The following is a 22,459-nucleotide window of genomic DNA, read 5'->3' on the forward strand; positions in this document are numbered from 1 at the left end:
ACCAGGAGCTGTATGAAAATCTATCATGCTAGTACAGCTATAAAATACAAGACACAAACCGTTCAGTGTTGTTTTTTTTCTTCGCCTAATGTCCATCACTTCCATTAAATTCAGCGTTCAGTATAATACTGCAATTGTGCTTTCTGTGTTTGAATTTTCATTTGGAACGTTTTTGCATTTCTCACTGAAATTTCTTCGCATGGCGCTTTCATCTTTTGGTGCGCTCTCTCTCTCTCTCTCTCTCTCTCTCTCTCTCTCTCTCTCTCTGAGTCTCTCCAGCAGTGTTAGCTGTTGCTTGTCCTTTGAATGCAGAAACTTGGTCATTTCTGCACAAACATGATGAAACGGTTCTGTGTCTAAGGGGAAATCCATTGATACATCAGGATAGTTTCTGCAAGTTATTATCTCCTACCCTCAGAAGTGAAATTTATGAGATATATTGCCTGGTAGTTCAGGGGTTCAAATCCCACAGCAGGGGACGACATATAGAGTGCTACACTGCCTGAGGTATTGTAATTAAGATGAAACATTAACCCTCTCAGCTCGATGCAAAAAATCCCACATGTAATCATGGACATTCTTCTTGCTAATCTGGCTGGGATTTATTCCCACAATAAGTATCATGAAAGCAAACAAAAAAAAACAGATTTTCTAGTCGTTGTCATGTTACTCTGTGTGTGTTCTTATGTTTATTTTTATTCAGTTGTGGGACGTGGGCCATCACTATCTGGGTCAGCATTATTGCCCGTCCCTGGTTGCCCTTGGGAAGGTGGTGGTGAGCTGCCTTCTTGAACCACTGCAATCCGCATGCTGTAGGTTGACCCACAATGCTGTTAGGGAGGGAATTCCATGCTTTTGACCTTGCAACAGTGGAAAAAAAACAGTGATATATTTCCAAGTCAGGATGCTGAGTGGCTCGGAGGGGAACAGGCATGTGGTGGTGTTCCCATGTATTTGCTGTGCTTGTCCTAGATGGAATTGGTAGTGGATTTGGAAGGTGCTGTCTGAGAGTCTTTGGTGAATTTCTGCAGTGCATCTTGTAGATAGTACAGAGTGCTGCTACTGAGTGTCAGTAGTCGTGGGAAAGGATATGGGACCAATCAAGCATGCCGCTTTGTCCTGGAAGGTGTCAAGTTTCTTGAATGTTGGAGCTGCACCTGTCCAGGCGAGAAGGGTGTATTCCATCATATTCCTGACTTGTGTCTTGTCGACGATGCACAGGCTTTAGGGAGTCAAGAGGTAAATTATTCACCACAGTATTCCTCGCCTCTGATGTGCTCTTGTAGCCAATCTATTTGTGTGCCAAGCCTAGTTGAGTTTCTAGTCAATGGTAACCCCCAGGAGATAATGGGAACTGCAGATGCTGGAGAATTCAAGATAATAAAGTGTGAAGCTGGATGAACACAGCAGGCCGAGCAGCATCTCGGGAGCACAAAAACTGACGTTTCAGGTGTAGACCCTTCATCAGAGAGGGGGATGGGGAGAGGGTTCGGGAATGAATAGGGGGAGAGGGGGAGGCGGACCGAAGATGGAGAGAAAAGAAGATAGGTGGAGAGGAGAGTATAGGTGGGGAGGTAGGGAGGGGATAGGTCAGTCCAGGGAAGACGGACAGGTCAAGGAGGCGGGATGAGGTAGTAGGTAGGAAATGGAGGTGCGGCTTGAGGTAGGAGGAAGGGATGGGTGAGAGGAAGAACAGGCTAGGGAAGCGGAGACTGGCTGGACTGGTTTTGGGTTGCAGTGGGGGGAGGGGATGAGCTGGGCTGGTTTTGGGATGCGGTGGGGGAAGAGGAGATTTTGAAGCTGGTGAAGTCCACGTTGATTCCATTGGGCTGCAGGGTTCCCAAGCGGAATATGAGTTGCTGTTACTACAACCTTGGGGTGGCATTATTGTGGCACTGCAGGAGGCCCATGATGGACATGTCATCTAAAGAATGGGAGGGGGAGTTAAATTGGTTCGCGACTGGGAGGTGCAGTTGGTATACTGTATCCATTGTACCCTGTGTGGCTTCCTCTACATTGGGGAAACCAAGGGGAGGCTTGGGGACCGCTTTGCAGAACACCTCCGCTCGGTTCACAATAAACAACTGCAACTCCCAGTCGCGAACCATTTTAACTCCTCCTCCCGTTCCTCAGACGACATGTCCATCCTTGGGCTCCTGCAATGCCACAATGATACCACCCGAAGGTTGCAGGAACAGCAACTCGTATTCCGCTTGGGAACCCTGAAGCCCAATGGTATCAATGTGGACTTCACCAGCTTCAAAATCTCCCCTTCCCCCACCGCATCCCAAAACCAGCCCAGTTCGTCCCCTACCCCGACTGCATCACACAACCAGCCCAGCCTGTCTCTGCCTCCCTAACCTGTTCTTCCTCTCACCCATCCCTTCCTCCCACCTCAAGCCGCACCTCCATTTTCTGCCTCTGAACCTCATCCCACCTCCTTGACCTGTCCGTCTTCCCTGGACTGACCTATCACCTCCCTACCTCCCCACCTATACTCTCCTCTCCACCTATATTATTTTCTCTCCATCTTCGGTCCGCCTCCCCCTCTCTCCCTATGTATTCCAGAACCCTCTCCCCATCCCCCTCTCTGATGAAGGGTCTAGGCCCGAAACATCAGCTTTTGTGCTCCTGAGATGCTGCTGGGCCTGCTGTGTTCATCCAGCCCCACATTTTGTTGTCTTCCTTTAGTTTGTTGTTTGATTACGAAATATACATGGTGAAAGGATTACCACATAGCACATTTTGCAGCATACCACATTAGTGGCGCCGATACGGTCATCAATGTAACGGAGGAAGAGATGGGGTTTCGGACCAGTGTAGGTACGGAAGAGGGATCGTTCCATGTAACCTGCAAAGAGGCAGGCATAGCTTGGGCCCATGTGGATACCCTGGCCACCCACTTTGCCTGTAGGAGGTGGGAGGATTTGAAAGAGAAGTTTTAGTTTTCAAGGACCGCAACTACCCCCCACCCCCCCGCAGTGGTCGAAAACACCCTCGACCGGGTCACCCACATTTCCCACAACTCACCCCTCACACCCGCTCCCCGTAACAACAACCAAAACAGAGTCCTCCTCGCCCTCACGTACCACCCCACCAACCTTCGGATTCAATGCATCATCGCCGACACTTCTGCCATCTGCACTCTGACCCTACCACCGAAGACATTTTTTCCCTCGCCGCCCTGAGGTGACTCCCTTATGCGCTCCACACTCCCCTCCAGCACCCCGTACACGCGGCACTTTTCCCTGCAACTGCAGGAAGTGCTTCACCTGTCTCGATACCTCCCCCCTCACCCCCATCCCAGGCGCCAAGAAGAAATTTCCACATCAAGCAGATGTTCACCTGCACATCTGCTCATGTGATATACTGTATTCGCTGTTCCCATTGTAGCCGCCTCTACATCGGGGAAACCAAGCGGAGGCTTCGGGACCTTTGCAAGTCACTAATGCACGAAAGAACTGCACCTACCAGTTGCGAACCGTTTCAACTCTCCCTCCCAATCCTCAGATTATATGTCCATCCTGGGTCTCCTGCAGTGCCACCAGAAGATTGCAGGAGCAGCACCTCATATTCCGCTTGGGAACCCTGCAGCTCAGTGGTATCAATGTGGACTTCACAAGCTTCAAAATCTCCCCTCCTGCTCCCGCAACCCAAAACCAACCCACCTATTCCATCCTGCCACCTCAAGCCCCACCTCCACCTCCTACCTACTAGCCTCTTCCCGCCCCCTTGACCTGTTCGTCCTCTCTGGACTGCCCTGTCTGCTCCCTAACTTCCCACCTGCACTCCATCCATGCTTCTTTGACCTGCCTGTCTCCTGTCCACCTATCTTTTCCTTTATCCAACTTCTATCCGCCTCCCGCTCTCTCCCTATTTATTTCAGAACCCCCTCTCCCTCCTCCATTTCTGAAGAAGTGTCTAGGCCTGAAACGTCACCCTTCCTGTTGCTCTGATGCTGCTTGGCCGACTGTTTTCGTCCAGCTGTACACCTTGTTACCTCAAAGAAAATCTCAGTGGCCCTGACCAGTTTTTCAAGTCCTCTCACAAGGGAAGTACCAGAGGGCTGGAGAACAGAATGTGGTTTCACTTATCAAGATAAATGCAAAACTATTCAATTCCAGTGGAGGTTTGAGATGCAGTGTTGATGTTTGTTCTATGTAGTAGCCTGGCCTTAACTTGTCCTGTGGTGAGATGTAATTTGAAGGGGATGCTGTGCTTTTTTTAACTCGTTTTGGTACGGTATGTGTTACTTGACCTTGTCAGCCTATTTTATAGAGTCATAGTCGTACAGCGTGGAAATGGGCCCTTAGGTCCAACATAATCCCAAACTAAACTAGTCCCAACTGCCTCTTCGTGGCCCATATCCATTCAGCCTTGTCCTATTTATAAACCTCGATCAGGTCACCTTTTATCCCCCTTTGCTCCAGTGAAAAAAGTTCCAGCTGACCCAACCTTCCTTTATCACTGAAACCTTCCATGCTCAGCAACAATCTGGTAAATTTCTTCTGTGCCCACTCTTGCTTAATAATATCCTTCTAAAATAGGGCAACTGTAAATTTGTACTGTCGAAATCTTCAAGACTAGAAAAACATTAAAAGCAAACAAAGCAGGAAATGAAGGGATCAAATTGTAGTTCAGGAAGTGGAAAAATGGAAGTGGCTTGAGTGCAGCAGGTTCTGGACTAACGTGCACTGTAGTTCTGAAAGGGCATTTTACCGGTGTGAGTGGAAAGTTGTAGATGAAATAGTGACTTGAATCTTCAAGTACGCTCTCTCTCCAATTGATGTTGGAAACTCCTTCATGTTTCTAATGACGAATCCCAGGTTTCGCTGCTGTTGTCTAGCTGATAGCCAGCCTTCAAACTGTTTCAAAGAGGAAAAGAGCAAAGAAAATTACAGCACAGGAACAGGCCCTTTGGCCCTCCAAGCATGCGCCGTTCCAGATCCTTTATGTAAACCTGTCGCCTGTTTTCCAAGGATCTGTTCCCTTTGCTCCCTGCCCATTCATGTTTCTGTCTAGATACATCTTAAATGACGCTATTGTGCCCGCCTCGAACGCCTGCGTTGACAAAGGTTTCAGGCACCTACGACTCTCTGCATAAAGAACTTTCCACTCATATACCTTAAACTTTTCCCCTCTCACCTTGAAATTGTGACGTCTAGTAATCCCCCCACTCTGAGATGGAAAGCTTCTTGCTATCCACCCTGCCTATACCTCTCATGATTTTGTCGACATCAATCAGGTCCCCCCCTTCAACCTCCGTGTTTCTCATGTAAATAATCCCAATCTACTCAACCTCTGTTCATAGCTAGTGCCCTCCATACCAGGTAACATCCTGGTGAACCTCCTCTGCACCATCTCCAAAGTATTCACGTCCTATTGGTAATGTGGCGACCAGAACTGTACGCCGTATTCCAAATGTGAATCAAAGTCCTATAAAACTGCAACATGACATGCCAACTCTTATACTTGATACCCCGTCTGATGAATGAAAGCATGCCGTATGCCTTCTTGACCACTCTATTGACCTGCGTTGCCACCGTCTGGGTGCAATGGACCTGAACACCCAGATCTCTCTGTGCATCAATTTTCCCCAGGGCTTTTCCATTTCCCGTACAGTTCGCTCTTGAATTGGATCTTCCAAAATGCATCACCTCGCATTTGCCCGGATTGAACTCCATCTGCCATTTCTCCACCTAACTCTCCAATCTGTCTATATTGTGCATTCTCCAACAGTCCCCTTCGCTATCCGCTACTATCTGATTTGCATCGGTTTTGCACAAAACCAGATTTCTGTTCTATTTTTGCAAGTGAATTGTTTCAAATTAGTTGCTGTTCTTTGTAAATCACAATCATGAATGCACATCCAAGCAGTGGGGAGAGGGTGAGAATGGACTTGAGACGTCATGAAGTCTGAGATTTGTTATAATCCGCAAATATTGTCATGATAATTTTTAAAATTCACGAGCATGTCATTGATGTTGCTTTCTTGGGCTGCATTTGCTATCCATCCAGAATTGCTGTTGAGAAGGTTGTGGAGAATCGGCCTGTTGAATAGCTGCAATGCACGTGGTATGAATATATTAATGAAATACTGAGGACAGGAGATGAATTGCTTTTACTCAGTGGAAATGAAGTAACAGTCATACAGTTCCAGATCAGGATTCTGCTGATTTTGACAGGGAACATGCAGATTCTGGAGCTGCTGTTTAAATATTTTTGGGTGGTAGGGTTCACACAATTATCAGGTACTGTGGAAGGAGTTTGATGAATTGGTGCATTGTCTCATTGTAACTCCCCATCTCAAACAACAGTTCATTCTCGATCCATTGTTAATTGTAAATTTTCAGTTCGACCGAAAGGAAAAACAGTATTGAGGGATATGGACCAAAGGCAATATGGAGGTAGGCCACAATTAAGTTATAACCTCATTGGATGGGAGAAAGTGTTTGAAGGGTTGAATGGCTGACTTGTTTTCCTATATCCTTACGTAAGAAGGGGGATCAATCAATGGGATGATTTGACTGCATTGCTGTCGTTTATCGATAGTGTTGTCGGAGTCGCACTCGTTCAGCTGAGTGAAGAGTATTTCATTGACACCCGGATTTGGAGTTTATCGGCAGTGGACAGATGTTGAGAAGTCTACTTGCTGTAGAATCTATTGTCTCTGATCTACGGTTCCAGTCACATTGATGAACATAGATCCAAGAACACTTCAGCAGAGGAACAGGCCCTTTGGCATGCAATGTTGTGCTAAACATGATGCCAAATTTAGCTAAAGCCTTCTGAATGTCCTTGATTCATATCCCTACATTCCTTGCATATTCAAGTACGTATATAAAAGTGTCTTAAACGGCCCTATTGTATCTGCTTCCACAGCCACCCCGGCAGTGCTTTTCAGACTCCTACCACTCTCTGTATATAAGAATTGTCTCTGACATCTCCTTTGAACTTTCCTGCTCTCACCTTAAATACATGCCCCCAGTTTTAGACATTTCAAATCTGGGAGAAGGGTTACAGTCAGAATCTGTCGATGCATGTCATAAATTTGTAAACCTCTATCAAGTCTTCCCTCAACCTCTGCCACTGCAGAGAAAACAGCCTGAGTCTTTCCAGCCTCTCCTTTCTAGCTCAAGCCCTCAAATCCAGGCAACCTCTTTTGCACCGTATTCAAAACCTCCACGTCCTTCCTGTAACATGACGACCAGAATTGGATACAATTCTTAAGAGTGCAATACTTAAGGCCGAACCAAAGTGTTCTAAAGCTGGAACATGACATCCTGATTCTTGTGCTCGATTCCCGAACTAATAAAGGCAAGCATGCCATGCGTCTTCTTTGCCACTCTATCAACTTGTGTGGCCCCTTTCGGGGAGCTATGAACTGAATCCCAAGATCCCTGTGTACACAAATGCTGCTCAGGGTCCTGCCATTAACTGTATATTTTTCCTTAACATTTAATTTCTCAAAGTGGAGCACTTCACACTTAATGGATCAAAAATTCACTTGCCATTTCTGCAATGGATCTGTATCCTTCTGTATCCTTTTATGACTTTCTACCCTAACTACCACTCTACCAATCATTCTATCGTCTAAAAACTTACTAACCCATCCATCTATCTTGTCACCTCAGTCATTTTATATATATACCACAACAGCAGAGGTCCCAGTACAGATCCCTGCAGAACACAATAGTCCTGGATCTGCAGCCTAAAAAGCACGTTTCCACCACCACCCTCTGCCTTCTCTGGGCAAGCCAGTTGTGAATCCAAGCAGCTAAGTGACCACGGACCCCATGGATCTTAATCTTCTGGATGATCCTACGGTGAAGCGCCTTGTTTTAAGCCTTGCTAACATCCATGTCAACAATATCCACCACTCTATCTTCAATGATCACATTAGTTACCTCTTCAAAAAATTCAATCAATTTAGTAAGACATGACCTGCCCTGCACAAAGCCATGCTGACTGTCCCTAATTGGGCCATGCTGTTCCAAATACAGACAAATACAATCCAGAAGAATTCTGTCCAATAGCTTCCCAATGAACGATGAGAGACTCTCTAGTCTATAGTTTCCTGGATTGACCCGATTTACCTTCTTCAACAGAAGAAGAACATTTAGCAACTTGCTCGTCCTCAGTACATGTCCAGTGGTTACCAAGGATACAAAGATATTGCTGAATGCCCCGACAATCTCCTCTCTCAACTCGCTCAAAATCCTTGAGGAGATACCATTGGGTCCTGAGGACTTATCCACCTTAATGCTCTTTCTTGATCTCAAAATGCTGTTATCATATGAGCATGCTCCACACAGATCCCACTATCCTCCACACCCTTCGCCTGAGTGAATAGTGATGCACAGTACTCATTTCGGATCTTGCCCATATCCTCTGCTTCCGTACACAAGTTCCCTCCTTTATCCTGAATGATCCTACTTTCTCACTATTTATCCCCTTGTTTTTGATGAATGCACAGAATGCCTTGGGATTTCCTTCAACCCTCCTTGCCAAGGTCATTTCATCGCCCTTTCTTTTTCTGCTTTTTCTAATGTCGACCCTGTTCGATTTTAGTTTCCTAAACCTGACATATTTCTGTTTTTGTCCCTTTTGACTAACTTCACAACCTCCCCAATTATCCAAGGGTCTTTACCTTGCCATCCTTGTCCTTCCTCCTTCCTGATCCTAAACTCATAAGCAGGCCTTTAAACAATTCCCATATGGCAAATGTGACAGCTCCCCCCAATTAACACTCCCCAGCTCCTACCTAAAATTGATATAATTTACTCTCCCCCAAGGTCCTGACTTATCCTTCTTCATAGCAATCTTAAAATTGAAGGAGTTGTGATCACTATTTCCAAAATGCTTTCCCACACTTCTCACCAGTTACCTGACCAGGACAAAGTCCAGCATGGCCCATCTTCTATCCATATACTGTGTCAAGAAACTCTCTTGGATAGACTTAATTAAATTCTTAAGCTCACGGATTCTGTGACAGTCAAAGAGAAGCAGTGAATTTTTCTAACCTCATTTCCAACACCTGGCGCATAGCCTTGCGTGGCTTGGATAGCACTTGTACATTTAAAACAAAAATGTAAGGATGATGTTCAGGTAAGGACATGGAATTTTGTCATGTGGTCATATTCTCTCTTGTTGGAGCTGATTGCTGCTTAGCACTTGTGTGGTGCAAATGTTACTTATCGTTTATCAGGCCAAGCCTGATCGTTGTGCAAGTCTCACTGTATTTTCTCATCGTTGATTTCACTGTTGGAAAAGTCATGAATTCTGCTGGACACCTGGACAATATTCAATGAACATTCATGTCTTCACTTTGGTTCAAATGAAGACATGACTTCAGCCAGTGCAGGTATCTAGTGAATGCCACTGACTCAATTTTCTATTCCTCTGCTTAACACCACATTCAATCAGAAGTTGGCTTGGTGGAAATGACAGATTGCAGTTTCCTTCCTTTTCAAGCTCAGGATCTCTGATCGTATTTGTGGTAAATCCTGAATGAGGTTATGAGAAGTGTGAGCCTGACGAAAAGTAAACTGAGCCTTAGTGTGCAACTGTTTGACAGCACTGTCATCCAGATGTTGCATTACTTTGCTGATGATTGAGAATACATTGAGGCCATAATTGGTCAGCACAATTTGTCTGACTATTACATGATAGGTCATCTTTCTCTGAAATGTGAGTGTCGCAAGTGTTTAAAAATGTACTGGAAAACATTTACTGTTGGTGTGGCGACCTTGGGGCACATTGTTCCAGTACAGTTTGTGGGATGCTGCCAGGTGCCATGGCATTTGCAGTATCCAGAACATTCAGTCTTGTCATTGCGTGAAATAACTTGAATTGCGTGTAAGTTAAGATCTGTGATGCCTCCTCAGGATGAGGGCAAGAAGATCATCCAGACTGATGCTCTGAATGGTTTCATCTGCTCCTTCACCTTTTGTTCGTAACATCTTGTAATAACTGCCATGTAGCCTGATGAGAAACTAAAGCTCATCTTGATTCATTTGCATTCGAAGGTGCCTATTTTTCACAAACAAAAGGACCCATCACTGAGCGGGAAGTATGGAGCATGTTATAGACATCAGTGGTGAGACAATGGTGGATCTTGACCAGAAAACCATTGTTATGTTGGTGAAATGCAAACAAAAATCTATATGATGTAAACTTTATTCTCAGCTAATCCCTTTCTCAAATGACAGATTCTGATGTCGGTTCCTGGAAAGCCTCCATTGTTGGAGGACGAGAAGCCGTATCCAATTGAAGCAGCACAGGCTTCTGCGATGACTGTGGAAACCACTGCTTATGCCTTGCTTCAAGCATTGTCAAGGAATGATATTGACTATGCAACACCGATTGCGAGGTGGCCAACGATGCAACAGAACTATGGTGGTGGATTTCACTCGACGCAGGTAAATGCTTGAGATCACAACAACAGGCATTCAGATATTTCCATTGATCATGTTACTAACTGGTGGTTGTTGCAGTTTGCAATCAAACTGGACACTGCATTTTCATCTGCAGGTTTGGTGCATTGGCACAAATACCAGTTCTTCAATGGTGTTAATCCTTGGTTAAATTCTTACATGCACTTTGCCTGTGCATCACTTTTCCTCTTGGCATTGTCCTTGAAAACTATCTGTTTCTGTAAACCTTCACTTACTTGTCGTAGGATCATTGAGGGACAGCATAATAGAGTGCTATGGCAATGGAACAGACCCTTCAGCAAATTGTATGTGCCCTCACAAGATGCAAGTCCCGAACTATTCTCATCACATTTCCCAGCACTCGACCCAGAGCCTTGTATGCCTTGGCATCGCAAATACCCAATCAAAGACTTGTTAAATGTTATCATGCTTTCTGCCTCTACCACCCGCACAGTCGGTGCGTTCCACATTCTCACCACAGGTTGGGTGCAAAAACAAGTAAGTTTCCTCAAGAGATAGTAGGAACTTGCCAATGCTGGAGAATCTGAGAGAACAAGGTGTAGAACTGGATGAACACAGCGGGCCGAGCAGCATCAGAGAAGCAAGAAAGCTGACGTTTCGGGTCGAGACCCTTCTTCAAAAATGGGGGAGGAGAAGGGGATTCTGTAAAAAATAGTGAGAAGTGGGGAGGCAGACAGAAGATGGAGAAAGGAGAAGATAGGTGAACTGTCCCGTGCTGTTCACTCACTGTCCCCTGCTCCAGAATCATAGAATCAGAGAATTGTACAGAATTGAACAAGCACTTCATTCCATTGTGTCTGTAACCACTGAAGCCACACTAAGTTGACATTCGGCTCATGTTCTAGCAATAGGCCCATTGCCTTGAATGTTATTTCATTTTACGTGCTGTACCAACCCTTTTTCTTTAACGTGAAAAGATTATCCACCTCAACTGAAGTCCCAGACAATGAATTCCAAACCCCCAGCACCTTCTGGGTGTCTTTTCTTTCCTGAAATTCCTTCTGAGCTTTTAGCTTAAATGTATGTATCTCTTCTTCTACCACCACCGCCCCCCGACCGACCCCATTATGGACCTTCTTTTTACCTCGCCCCTACCCATATTAATCTAAACAATTTTTTCAGGACCTCCTTCAACCTTCTCTACTCGAAAGAAAACAATCCAACCTTATCCAGATAAAACAGTGATGCTTGAGACAATGGGAACTGCAGATGCTGGAGAATCCAAGAGAACAAAGTGTGGAGCTGGCTGGACACAGCAGGCCAAGCAGCATCTCGGGAGCACAAGAGCTGATGTTTCAGGCCTAGACCCTTAATCAGAGATCGGCAACAGTGATGCTGCCTGGCCTGCAGTGTTCCCCCAGCTCCACACTGTGTGATCTCAGACTCCAGCATTGCTAGTTATTGCTAACGCAAACTTATCCAGGCTCTCCAAAGAGTTAAAATGCTTCACCCCCTCAGAACATCCTGATGAATGTCCTCCACACATGCTCAAATGCAAACACCTCCTTTCTATAATGGAGAGACCAGAACTGCACTGAGCACTTCAGCTGGGGCCTAACAAAAGTCCTGTACAGCTCTTGAGCCATATGCTTTCTGAACTGTCCCTTTAAGCTGCCATTCCATGTTCAGGAATCTGTGGACAAGCACCCCAGGATCACACCACTCCTCTGATCTTCCTAGTGTCCTGGCATTTCTTTGAATGATTCCTTGCCTTGTTAGTTTGTCCAAATTGCCTTATTGATCAGGGTTAACATTCCATCTACCGTTGACCTGCCCATTTGACCAATCTGTGACTTTGGATTCAACTTGCTGTATTTTCCTGGACCCCCCGAGCTTTACCTTCTTTGCCACGCTCCCATTTGGGACCCTGTCCAAGTCTTTGCTGAAATCTATTTTCACTACATCAACTCCCATCTGCACACTCTGTCACCTCTTTGAAAGAATCATCTAAGTTTGTGAGGCGTGACCTCCCTCTGACAAAGCTATGCTGACGGTCGCTGATCAGACCCCACTTCTTGAAATGGAAATTACGTCTGCCGTTCAGAATTTTCTCCAATATTTTCCTATCTACTGATGTGATACTCACCAGTCTGTAATACTCTGCTTTATGTTTGTCACGCATTTTGATAAGTGGAACTATGTTACCTGTTCTCCAGTCCTTTGGTACTTTTGAAAGCTCTGTATGAGGGCGAGTGGAATTTTTTCTCTCATCTCCCTGGGCATCGTGGCATACACCTCATCCAAACCTGGGATTTGTCCAATTTTAAATTCACCAAAACACCTAACATCTCCCCAGTCTCCGTTAATTCTGTCCGAGAATTGTGTGCTCCTTCTCACATGTAAAAGCTGATGTGAAATTCTCGTTTAACACCTGACATTGCCCTCCAGTTCAAACCGTTCATTTGCCTCTTCATCCCTAATGAGACCTGGTTTTCCCTGGGTTTTCTCTTTCCCTCTGAGACACTTGTAGAAGATTGTGAGATTCTCCCTCATCCTAATCTTGGTCACCAGTGTTCTGTTGCCCTGTATTTGTTCTCTGATTTGCTGTGACGAGAGTGCCCCTGCACACTATACATCATCATCATCATGGTGGTTTCTCGCAGATATGGATGACACTCTCCCACTCTCAGGCTGAATTGACCGCCGGCTGCACAGACCGATGCAGCTACCGTCGGCTCTGTTGCACTCGGGGCAGAAGGCACTCGTGGGAAGGGGTGAGGGAGGTGTTGGTGTGGCTGCATGGCTTCCGCTGCTTCCAAAGGCAAGCCGCAAAGTGTTTGATGCCTTCCCAGGTGCTCTTCAGGCTTTGGGCCGTCTTAGGCCGGCGATTCCCGGGTGTCTGCGGGAATGTCGTACTTCACCATTGAGGACTTGAGTTTATCACCGAGTGCTTCCTCTGCACATCTGGGTCTCGCCTGCTTTTTTGAAGCTGGGATGAGAACTTGCGGAGAGTCTCGTGTCAGTCATACAGATGAAGTGTCCAGCCCATTGTAGCTGATCGAGGATGGTCAGTGCCTCAGTGCTGGGGATGTTGGCCTGGTTGACGTTAGTGCGTCCACAGGGACTCTTGTTCCCTTGATGACTGTTATACACCTCCCTTTTCCTTTTTATCTGGTCAAAGAACAAAGAAAATTACAGCACAGGAACAGGCGCTTCGGCCCTCCAAGCCTGCGCCAGATCCTATTGAAAGTAGCGTGTTGATGCATTTGTGTAATGATTGTGTTTTGTTTGAGCCCTAACATTGAAAGCAGTGTAAGAATGTCTTTGTGCAGCAGGCAAGGTGTCATGAGATTGAGCCTTCATACACTTGCAAGATGTTGAAAATTTGCCATTATTTATTAAAACACTGATAAATTTCCATGATCAACATTTCTGTTACACTGCAATGATTATCCCGTGGCATGTAAAATCAGAAAGATTCGATAAAATGAGACTGGGTCATGCCCTAGCCTTGCGGACTTGGGTCAGCATGCAGGGAGAATGTTTGCATTTCATGTATGTGGAAGTACTGAAATATTTCCATGAATCTAAAAGTCACTTTTCCCTTCATTGAAGGACACAATCATTGCCTTGGAAGCTTCATCATGATACGACATTGCATTTCTGAAGAGGGAAGAAGAAATCAACATGCAAATTCAATTCCATGGTTTTGTAAGTCCCATTGAGAACATGATTCATGTGCGCTGGCATAATGCTCTGACCGAGAAAGAATCGAAGGTGAGTTTGTAGTTTGGAAGATCGCAGCAATTTATGCATCAACTTCTTCATCAATCATGTTCCATTGCTTTCAAACTGCATTTTCCACTCTGCAAGATAATAACTGTTAGAACAAGCAACAGGATGGGTAGATGGGCTATGGGGAATGCAATGGCACAAAACCCAATCCATTCGACAACATACTTCAGATATGTCGACAAATTAAATATTCCAGCAGAGGGACAAAACAAGGAAGATGAGAGTGAGGAGACAAGAGTTCTGATGACAAAAGAACACGAACTTAACTTGATCCATTTGAGCAAAAAAGCAGGCACACAAACAAATAATCAGCTAACAATGCACATGTGCAACGGAGGCTACAGGGGGACTAAGAATGCCGAATTGTTGTCATGCGTATTGCTGAAAGGGTGATTGAAACAGATTCTGGGGTAAATTTGAAGAAATACAGATAATGCATCTCAGGATGTTGGAGAAAGAACATTTATGGACTGAGGCAAATTGTATTGCCCTTTTCAGGAGTTATTTGGGTCATAATGAATTCAAAGACTTTCTTCTGTGCTGAAAGCTTTAGCTTAGTTGCAGCTGGATCACAATTTCTGTTCCTGGTAGTATTTAGCAAACTGTTAAAAGTGAATGTCACTGCACAGAATTCCAAACATGACTCCAATCAGTAGAGAAAATATCCAAGGGGTATGATGAGTTGTTTCCTCTCATGTTGAACAATGCAGCTACAGATACAATGGAGGCACTGATGATAATCTTAAGAATCCTTAGATTGTGGAAAATTCTCAGAGGATTGAAAGATTGTGAACATAACACCTTTATTACAAAGATACTTCAATAAAATAGTGAGCAAGTATTGCCAATTTAGGTCAACCTGGGAAGATGTTCATGCCGGCAATGAAAGTTGAAACAACAGGGTACTTAGTGTGCTATAACATCCAACAGAGTTAACATCCTTTCATAAAGGGGAAATAATACTTGACAAACTTGCTACAGTGCTTTGAGAAGGAAACAAACATTACTGACGAAGGACCACCAGTTGATGTCGTACATTGAGATTTCAACAAAGCATTTGATAAGGTACAGCTCATAAGGTGTCTCAAAAGAAAAGAGCCCACGTGTTCAAGCGTAGTATGTTAGGATGGACAGAGGACTGCATCGTACATAGAAGTAGAGTCGTAGCAGCAAGATGGTAACTTATAAGTCATGTACGGCCACATAGTGAATGCTGCGGAGGCCGTACACCTCATGTTGACTGGGTTGATTTCGGAAATGGCGTAGGGGATTGCCATCCTTAGGAAAGTTGGGCGGGCTGGGACGACATTCATTGGAGTTTATAAGATTGAAACAAATCTTATTTTTTCAACATTTAAGATGCTTAAGAGGCTTGATAGTGTATATCCGTAGAGATTACTCCCATTGTGAAAGATTTTATGACCAGAGGCCACATTTTCAAATTGGTTGCCTATTAATTTAGGGGAAGAATTACTTCTTTCAGGTTGTAGCAATCTATTGAACACTTTGGCAGAGAAGGTTTTAGAGGTAATGCCATTAATTATATGCTCGGCTGAGATGGCCAGGTTAATTTTTAAATCAAGGAATAACGACAATGAAAAAAGGGTAGTCTTTCCAGCGGAAGATACTTCAAGGATCCCCTTATTACTAAAGAATACAGGGAGGAATTAAACACATCACTACCACACCATCACTACCATGAGAGAAGTTGTAGTAGACAATCTAATGGAGTAAAAGCAGATTAGACTCTTTGCCGTGATGGTTTACTTTCTAAGATTCTGAACAATGAGCTTCAGAGTCGGTGTATGCATTGATTGTAATTTCCCAAAAAGTTTTAGATTCGAGAGTAGCATCTGAGGGCTGGAAAAATGCTGATCTGACATTCCTATTTAAAAAGGAGAGAGGCAAAAAGAAGATAACTACAACCGAACCAGCCTAACATCTATTGTTGAAATATGTGGTGATCAACTGTGAAGAAAATAATAGCAGGACATTTGGAAAATCAGAATCTAATCAAACAGAATCACCACAGCCTGCTGAAAGAGAAATTATGTCTGGCTAATTTGTTTTGGTTTTTGGAGGAAGTTTTGGAAGGAGAATTAATAGAGGAAAACCAGTAAATGTGTTGTGTTTGGACTTGGAGAAAGCATTTGAGAATGTACTCAAAAGTAATAAGCTGAGAGCTGAGGTTTTGAAGGTAGTATATTGCGATGGTTCAGTATGCTTTGCATGTTCTGGAAGGAGAGATCACATCTCGAGTGAAATGCACCAAATGAATATATATTTTGGGGAACTTGGTGGCAACGTGGCAAGTCAGCGCAGAGGGTAAGAGGTGCCATTTGCTTGCTTTTTTTTGCCTGATAGTTCGTAAGCAGTTTTTGTTGAGACAGGGTGAATTGAAGCCAGAATCAGGGACCTAGAGGGTGAACCAGGTTCATTGGTTGGTGATCACTACTGGTTTAAGAATCTATTATCGGTAGCTTTCAGATTGAAAGTAAATCGGAGAAATATTTACAGGCTCCAAACTAAAAGACCAGAATGTTTTCAAATCACATTAAGATCCAAGTAATTGAAATGGAGATGCCAGGCCAGATGATGATTTATTCCTACATGACGGGGGAGTGGTCAGACCCCATACTCCAGCTCAGGGTTGATGAACTGGAATCTCAGTTTCGACCAATCAACAAATCATGTGGGGCAGAGTTACCAGGGAATGCTGTGCTTCAGGAGGCAGTCACACACCTTAGATTAACTAGCTGAAACTCGGTCAGTGGCCAGAGACGTGAGAGTGTGACAAAGAACAGGGCAGGTGGAAGGATCCAGGATGTAGTGCAGAAGGAACCTTGGCCTTTGATCTTATCTAACAGGTTTGAGATTCTTTCTTCCTGTGTGGATGAGAGTGCAGGGTATAGGGAAGATGAGTAAACTGACTGTAGCACTGTGGTACAGGGGGGACATTCAGGAGGGGATAAAAAGTGAAATGTAGTTATAATCAGAGGTAGTGTAGTTTGGGGAATGAACACTGTTCGTTGTGACTAGGATCGAGAGTCTCGAAAGTAGTGTTGCCTGCCTGGTGCCCAGGTTCAGGATATTCCATCTCAGCTACAAAGGAACTTGAAGTGGGAGGAGTAGAAATCCAGCTTTTGTGGTCCACACAGGTACCATTGATATGGAAGAAAGAGGAAAGAGGTTCTGCTGAGGGATTATGAGCACTGAGGTGCTGAATGAGAAAGCAGAACCAGAATGGTAATAATCTCTGGATTATTATCTGAGCAATTTGGCACGGTGTGAGCATAATTATAGATGCAAATGCATTGTTCAAATGGTGGCATGGCAGAAATGTGTTTGAATTCATGGGACATTGGCATCGGTATGGGGAAGGAGGGAGTCGTTCTGTTGTTATAGGCTCGACGAGAATCATTTTGGGACAAGTATCCTGGCAAAATACAGAGCTCGGTCTTGGGGTAGGGCGTTAAAATAACAAGTGTGGAGCGGGTGAGCTCAGTTGCATGGAAAATTGTGGAAAGAGTTAGAAGCTGCTAAGTGCTCAGCAAAGTTTCCAGAGCAAGTAATAGGACAAAAAGTATCGAAATGGTCAGGAATCTCACTTCAGCTGCAGCAGATAAGAAGGGTGGCTGTAAATGCCAGACTGAAGATCTTGTATTGAATTGCAGGGAGTGTATGAAACAAAGTGAATGAGTTTGTGGAGCAGATTGAAATTGACAGATACATCACTCTGGGTATCACAGAGAGGTGGTTGTTAGGGGATAAGTGTTGGGAACGAAATAGCCAATGATTCATGTCCGATAGAAAGAACAGGCAAGTGGACAGAGATAACAAAGCGTGGAGCTGGATGAGCACAACAGGCCAAGAAGCATCTCAGGAGCGTAAAAGCTGACGTTTTGTGCCGAGACCCTTCTACTTCTGTGTGTTCGTCCTGCTGTGTTCATCCAGCTCCACACTTTGTTATCTTGGATTCTGAAGCATCTGCAGTTCCCATTATCTCCGATACAAATGGACAGAGATGCCAGGGTTGGCTTGTCAGTAAGAAATGAGGTCGCGCTGAAGGAACCACAGCTCTTGTGCTTGTTTATTAATGACTTGGAGGAAAGAGGTGCATGTGCTGTGGCTAAATTTGTAGATGACTGAAAAAATATTTAGAAAGACAAGGCATGGCACAGAAACAGAGATTTACCAGGATGTGACTTGGATCGGAATGTATTAGCTGTAAGGTGGGTTTGGTGGAAATGTTGTGTCGTGATAAATGTAATGAGATCAACCATGTTCTCAGCGAATGATGGAGGAAATTCAATGGGCCAAATGACTTTTTTTGTGAGTCTTCTTGTTTGACAATGCATTCATGAAGGCGTTTTTTTTTCTCTCTTGGATAAGATTTGAAAATGAAATGTATACACTTCCTTTTCATCTGGGAATAAATAACTGTTCTGAACGATTTCCATTGACGAATAGCAATCTGACAAGCATCACAATGTGAAGAGATTTTTAGCTTCTTTTTAATTGTAAATGTATTCTTTGGAATTAATTCGGCATATATTATTTACGTCTCAGGAAGTATGTTCATCACTGCATCTCAAAAAGTGGTGTGTTGTGTAACAACAGCTTTTTAAAGATCACTTCAATGGTTGTAACACGCATTAAATGACACTGTTGGCCAATCTGTCCATGATTATTTCATTATCTTATGTTTCAAACAGACAAGGAAATATTGGTGATGCAATGAAGAGTTTGATTCTCAAATATAATTGTTGTTATAGCTTCCGCTTGGAAGAAAGATTCACATCAAGTTGACTGGTCAAGTAAATGGGACACTGACTGTGAGTACTTTGAATGTTCGAGTTATTCCTAAAATGAAAGTTATGACCTTGATGATTTCTCTTTCATGCAGATATGAAGAGACTATTTTAAAATATCCTCTAGGTTAGTGGTTCAGGCATAAAAGTGCAATATGTATATTTAAGTATATACATGTACATGCGTAATCTGAAAAGATAATGAGTATAAATCACTTGTTACAAGGTGAGAATGAGTTATCCAGATAGTAAGAACTGCCAATGTTGGTGTCTGAGATAACACATTGTGGAGCTGGAGGAACACAGCAGGGCAGGCAGCATCAGAGGCTCAAGAAAGGTGAGGTTTTGGGTCAGGACCCTTCCTCAGAAATGGAGGGTGGAAGGGAGCTCAGAAACAAACAGTGTGGAGGGGGAGGAGGTGCTGGGGAAGGTAGGTGGGATGGTGATAAGTGAGTACTATCCAGATTGGAACAGATTTCCCCCAGCGGGTATTGAATATGAATTCCAAATCACTCTCAAAATCTTAGTGACTGTTAACATTCATGTTTTTTGTCTGTGTGTTTCAGTAATTGCATGACAGTTTGAATGTTTCCTTGAGAGTGAGGAACCTATGGACTCTCACACACCAAGATGGAATTTAGTTCAAAGAGTGACTTCAAAATAGTTGCCTGCTTTTAAAATCTTGACCATTTTTGCTGTCCAGTTGAATGAATTTGGCTTCGTACTGCTTCAATAGGAATTAGTGTTTAATAGGAACATATTTGTGAAACTTACAGTTCCGTAAGTTTTAGCATAAACTGGTGCAGCCTTTCGGTGCTTGCAAAAAGGCTCACCTCTCCGTTAATACCGAAGGAAAATTGGAGTTTAAAAGTAAGTTCACCCGCTGTCAGGGAATGAAATGATAATGTTGACTCAAATATAATTTTTAAGAAAGTAATATATTTGTGAAACACTAAACTCCAATTAAAATTTGGATCTGCTTGTTTTACACATGGTTGGATATTGGATTCATTTTAAATGAGGGTGAAGATCACTTTAAATCCAGCATATTTGTGAAGAAAAGAAATAGCATGTCAAATAAAATTAACTGCATGACTCTACATAGCCCTATATGTAGAATTTCGTTCTGAACTATGAGACAGTTATGATCCCGTACTCCCTCAGTGCTCATGGCAAGAGTAAGACTCCTGTTTGACGTGCTATGCACTGCATGGAATGGTGGCGACATCAGATTCATTGATGCTTGAGAATCAAAAGAATATGACGATAAGATTTAAAATCAAAATCTCATTGAACACTTCAAGGAATGTATTACAGGAAGGTGGGGAAAGCATGTATGACTAATAGAAGGTGGTGGCACAGATCAAGTAGACCTGTGTGCTAAAACTTATGACAAATTTCACATTGAATGGAACAGTTCAAACAGGCTGGAGGAAGCAGACATGCCAGCTCAAACTTGTTGAATTTGTGCATTCTGTTCGCAAACATCAGCAAAATTGTGGGAAACATGTTTATTCTTTCTCTTTTATTACACAGAACCATACAATTAGACTGTTTTGATGAGGAACTTAAAGATTACGAGTCCCGTCCGTTTGACTCAGAGTTTGGTACCATAGGTTGGTACGATCTTCGTTGGAGAAGGAAAAGGGATGTTCCAGATACAGAAAATAGTCAAACCATTTACTACAAAGTCCGTTTCTGGTTAGTATTAATTAATGCAGTTAACATTTTTAGATCGATATGATTGCACAATGGAGTCAATAAGAAAATTCCATCTGATATTCCACAAATTTTAACTGGATATTAAAGCCGCTGATTTCTTTTTCATGCTGTCTGCTGCTTTTAAGAATGGTTGTCTTACTGTCGAAATGTTTAGCTTTGACTCCATGGCTTCTTCCATTAGCTCACATTGAAACACATGTTTCTTCAGCCAAAAATGTATGTTTACCCGGTGTAGCTCGACCAACCTTCCCCTGTGGTCGTTCCCCTGAAATCCCCTGCGGTCGCTCCCCTGAAAAACAAGTATACCGTTTTGGATACTGTTCCGGGGGACGACTTAGCAGGGGCATGCAGTAGGGTGCAGATCTCTGGCACAGAGTCTGTCCCTCTTGCACAGAAGGGAAGCGGGGATAGGAAGAGAGTGATAGTCATTGGGGACTCAATAGTTAGAGGGACTGATAGAAGATTTGCCGGGAACAAAAGAGACTGACGATTGGTGTGTTGCCGACCAGGAGCCAGGGTCCGTGATGTCTCGGATAGTGTGTTTAGGGTCCTGAGGGGAGAGGGTGACCAGCCCCAAGTCGTGGTCCACGTAGGCACCAGCGACGTAGGTAGAAAGAGGGAGAGGGATGCCAGGCAGGATTTGAGGGAGCTAGGGTGGAAGCTGAGAGCTGGAACAAAGAGCGTGGTCATCTCTGTTTGTCACCCGTACCACGTGATAGCGAGGCAAAGAACAGGGAGAGATTTCAGCTGAAGACGTGGCTGCAGGGATGGTGCAGGTGGGAGGGCTTCAGGTACATGGACAATTGGGGCTCATTCTGGGGAAGGTGGGACCTGTACAAACAGGACGGTCTCCACTTGAACCAGAGGGGCACGAATATCCTGGGTGGGAAATTGGCTAGTGCCATTCGGGTGGATTTAAACGAGCTCAGAAGGGGGATGGGAAACTGAGGTGTAGTCCTGGTACACAGGAGGATGAGCGTAGGGAGGACATGGTCAGGACCTCACTGTCACAGGAGTGTGCTGGCAGACAGCAAGCTGGATTGAAGTGTGACGACTTTAATGCCGGGAGTATCCGGAATAAGTCAGGTGAGGTTGCAGCTTGGATAGGTACCTGGGACTTCGATGTTGTGGCCATTTCGGAGACATGGATAGAGCAGAGTCAGGAATGGATGTTGCAGGTTCCAGGGTTTAGATCTTTGATTAAGGTCTGGGAAGGTGGTAAAAGATGGGGAGGTGTGGCTTTGTTGGTCAAGGACACTATAACGGCGGCTGAAAGAACCTTTGAGGACTCGTCTACTGAGGTGGTATGGGCTCAGGTTGCCAAGGAAGGTTTGTCGACTGAGTCAGTGTGGGTGGAAGTTCGGAACAGCAAGGCAGCAGTCACCTCACTGGGGGTTTCCTACGGCCCCCAAATAGCAGTTGAGAGATCAAAGAACTCATTGGCCGGCAGATAGTTGAAAAGTGCAAACGTAGCAGGGTTGTTGTTCAGGGTGACTTCAACTTTTCCAATATAGATTGAAACCTCCTGAGTGCAGATGGTTTGGATGGTGCCGTTTTTGTCAGGTGTGTTCAGGAGGGTTTCCTTACTCAGTATGTGGACAGGCCGAGGAGGGAGGCCGTTTTGGATTTGGTGCTCGGCAATGAGCCAGGACAGGTGTCGGATATCGTGGTGGGAGAGCACTTTGGCGACAGTGACTACAACAGACTCACATTTACCATAGCCATGGAAAGGGA

General features: G+C 44.3%; 1 long non-coding RNA gene across 1 annotated transcript in view; it reads left to right on the forward strand.

The window, feature by feature from the left end:
- LOC132207894 (uncharacterized) overlaps positions 1–20,699 on the forward strand; it is a 59,346-nt gene extending 38,647 nt beyond the window's left edge. The window contains exons 3-6 of the long non-coding RNA XR_009443972.1: positions 10,212–10,421; positions 14,013–14,174; positions 18,968–19,027; positions 20,540–20,699. This is a non-coding gene — a long non-coding RNA (uncharacterized LOC132207894). The remainder of the gene's footprint in view (positions 1–10,211; positions 10,422–14,012; positions 14,175–18,967; positions 19,028–20,539) is intronic.
- Positions 20,700–22,459: the final 1,760 nt, after the last annotated feature.

The sequence above is a fragment of the Stegostoma tigrinum genome, unplaced genomic scaffold (genome assembly GCF_030684315.1).
Source record: "Stegostoma tigrinum isolate sSteTig4 unplaced genomic scaffold, sSteTig4.hap1 scaffold_197, whole genome shotgun sequence".
Taxonomy (NCBI): domain Eukaryota; kingdom Metazoa; phylum Chordata; class Chondrichthyes; order Orectolobiformes; family Stegostomatidae; genus Stegostoma; species Stegostoma tigrinum.